Genomic DNA, 3162 nt, shown 5'->3' on the forward strand with positions numbered 1-3162 from the left:
TATATATATATATATATATATATATAGAGAGAGAGAGAGAGAGAGAGAGAGAGAGAGAGAGAGAGAGAGAGAGATGGCGTTTAACAGTGTTGTCCAGTCCGGTCTCGAACTCCTGGGCTCAAGAAATTCACCCACCCATTTCGGCATCCCGAAGTGCTGGAATTACAGGCATGAGCCACCTGCCTGTCTGAAACTTTACATCAATATAATAGTTTCACAGGCTTCTCAAACCTTTCATGAACCACAGGGCAGAGAGAACTTCCAGTGGGTATCCATCTGGGCAGATGACAGCTAATATCTTTTGAGATCCCTCATAGCTCTGTTCTGATTCCTCTATAGTAGATAGAAAATAGGCATGAAAGCAGAGTGACAGCAAAGATAGTTGTAATAGAGGAAGAAGAGGTACATAAAATTCTGTTTAATCTCCCAAAATTTATCCGTGAATAACAGTGACCTAGAAACAATATTAATGTATCACTGAATTCTCTGATATTCTTACGATGTCATTTATTTTCTTGTATCCACACATACACACACACACACACACACACAGGACACAGTGCTATCAAATGTTGAATCTCAGTTTTTGTGGCTAATGTCTTACGAATAAGAATTTAGTATGAGAAAGTCAAATTCATTTTGACCAGAGGTCTTTTAGCATTTGAAATAAAATGAGATAAGATGTTGGGTTTCTCTACTCCTTCAGAGGTTTACGCCGCTTAACCAGGTACTCGGAAGTTGACTTTCCATTGGAAATTGCTGAGATCACACCAGACAGTTTCTCATTTCCAACTGTGTCCCAGTGAATGGTAAGTTTCATCCATTTTCAAAAGGGTTTCCTACCGCCCATTTTGTGGTTAGCATAACCCAACCCCAGTGCTCTTTTTCGTTTTCCTGGTCTTTTTTCTTTGGCAAGTGTGAGACTTTCTTATCTTGAGTGCTGGCAAGGCCAGTGACTCACCGATAAAAAGTAATAGAGGTGCTAAGCTGTCAGTTTTAACATCCAAGGACAAGAATGAAAGCTAAACACTCAGTACTTGCTTTATCATTACAATGAATGACACAGTTTGTGTAAGTGTGAGCTGTGAAAAGGGAAAAGAGATAAGGCAAAGGAGGAAGAAAAGCACAAAAATCCCCAGATAATGATGCCAAAAGCAAATGTTGCTGTACTTTGTAACTGAACCATATCTTTTCCCATTCATTAGGGCATTTTAGAAGAAATAGATAACCTTCCTTTCCCTCTCTCTCTCTCTCTCACACACACACACACACACACACACACACATACAAACACACAAAATGCACAGCTTCACTTAGAGAGCAGATTACTTTACACAATCCCTGCTATGAACATGTCTTAACTTTCAGAAAATATTTAGAAAAATAAAGATAGCCACCCATCTGTTTTTCTCAAGTTGGCCAACTGTGTGATATTATTTGAATTGAAAATGAACAGTGTTATCTGAACTGCAAATTAATATATGCTATTTTGTGTTTTACTCATTTCCCACATCACCCTCTGGTTATAGTGTGAGCTCTGAGGAAATCTCGTACTGTAGACAACACGGGATATCCTGGAAATCGTTTTGGAGCTGCTGGGAGTCTGGAGATGGGGTAGGGAATGGGAAAAGGGGGAGGGCGCCTTTGGCTTCCACCAGACCCTCCTCAAGGCAGAGTGTCCTTCCCAGCGGTAGAGCTTTTGAGTGGCCTCCAGTTTTCCCATTCCTTTGAGAACCTCAGAACAGTTTCTCTTCTTTTTCCAATCCTTGCTGCTGCTTCTTGTCATCTCTCATTTTTTTGTTTTCCTGTGGCCAGCTGCAATCCTAAAACTCCACTGAGAATCTCAACTCATGTAAAATAGCCCACCCTGTCAGGAATACAGAAATCCAAATGCTTGAAAAGTTGTTAGCGAAGAAGCTGGGTGGTCAGAAGGTGAAACACTGTATTTTTAGATTTCCTCACTCTTCTATGCTCCATTTTTCTCGCCTGTAAAATCCAGTGAAAAACGATACCTTGCTGTACCATACTACAATATTTTGTGACTATAACATCCCATATAGATTCTAGTTCCTATTACTTCCAAATTGCTGTTTTCATTATGCAGCAAATAATGAAACAAAGTGAGTGAACTACAGAAACATCCCACTGCTAAGATTAATTACTAATGGAATGTTGGGATTAAGTAAACCTTCAATTATTAATATGAAATAGAATGAGGAAAATAATATTTAATTTTAAAATGAAAACAAAACTTAAACCACCTATAACCTTAATACAAGGTTCTAAATCTGTCTGTTATGACAGCGTACTATACCTATTCTGAGATTTTTTTAGTAGGAATTTTATTACGCCATCTCAAGAAGTTACTGCATAACTCAATTTGTTATGATTCATGCCACGAGTTCAGAAAGAATCATTAGGCATATTTAGTAAAAAGACTTATATATCCCTCCTGGGAACTTTTTTGCAGAATGTTTTTCTCCCACTTCTTGGATGAACAGTTGGCCTATACACTATTTTAAGAATTAATTTGCATTTCAGAACCATGAGAGCACTCATAAATGAGTTATTTATTGCTTTTATTTATAGTTTCATCCTCTTAACACATATTACATTTACCCAGGCCTGAGTATCAAATTATTAAGGTGACTTTGTCATAAACATTGTCAGAATCAAGTTCGCTGCACTAAAAACTCTGCTTCTGTCCCTAAATATGAGGATCACTATCAAGTTACAATATGATTCCACATATATTTGTTCAAATAGACAGTGAAGGATAATTTTGGTGGAATGGGGTCAGTTTCAGCAAGACACTGTGCACCTGTCACAGTAAGGACAGTACAGATACTTTCTTACTAACATCTTAAAATTTAGCCCAAAGCTTCCTACACTTCTACTATGTGTATATATCCATGCAGAAAGATTTCCACTGAAATACTGACGTGAAGCATGAAGACGCTTTGCAAGAACACCTCGCTCATCTGCTTGCCCCAGGCACAGCTGTGTCTACAGCAGGAAACCTCTTTTGCTCTCATGGTGGTTATTTCAGCCTCAAAAAACTTTTTTTCAATCAGAACGTTTATATTTACGTCCACGTAAGTAAACTTATGCTCTCTTGTCCTCAAATGACAAACATACTCAAAGTATGTTTGATCTATTTTT

The sequence above is a fragment of the Rhinopithecus bieti genome, unplaced genomic scaffold (assembly GCF_001698545.2).
Source record: "Rhinopithecus bieti isolate Rb0 unplaced genomic scaffold, ASM169854v2 scaffold_39529, whole genome shotgun sequence".
Classification (NCBI taxonomy): domain Eukaryota; kingdom Metazoa; phylum Chordata; class Mammalia; order Primates; family Cercopithecidae; genus Rhinopithecus; species Rhinopithecus bieti.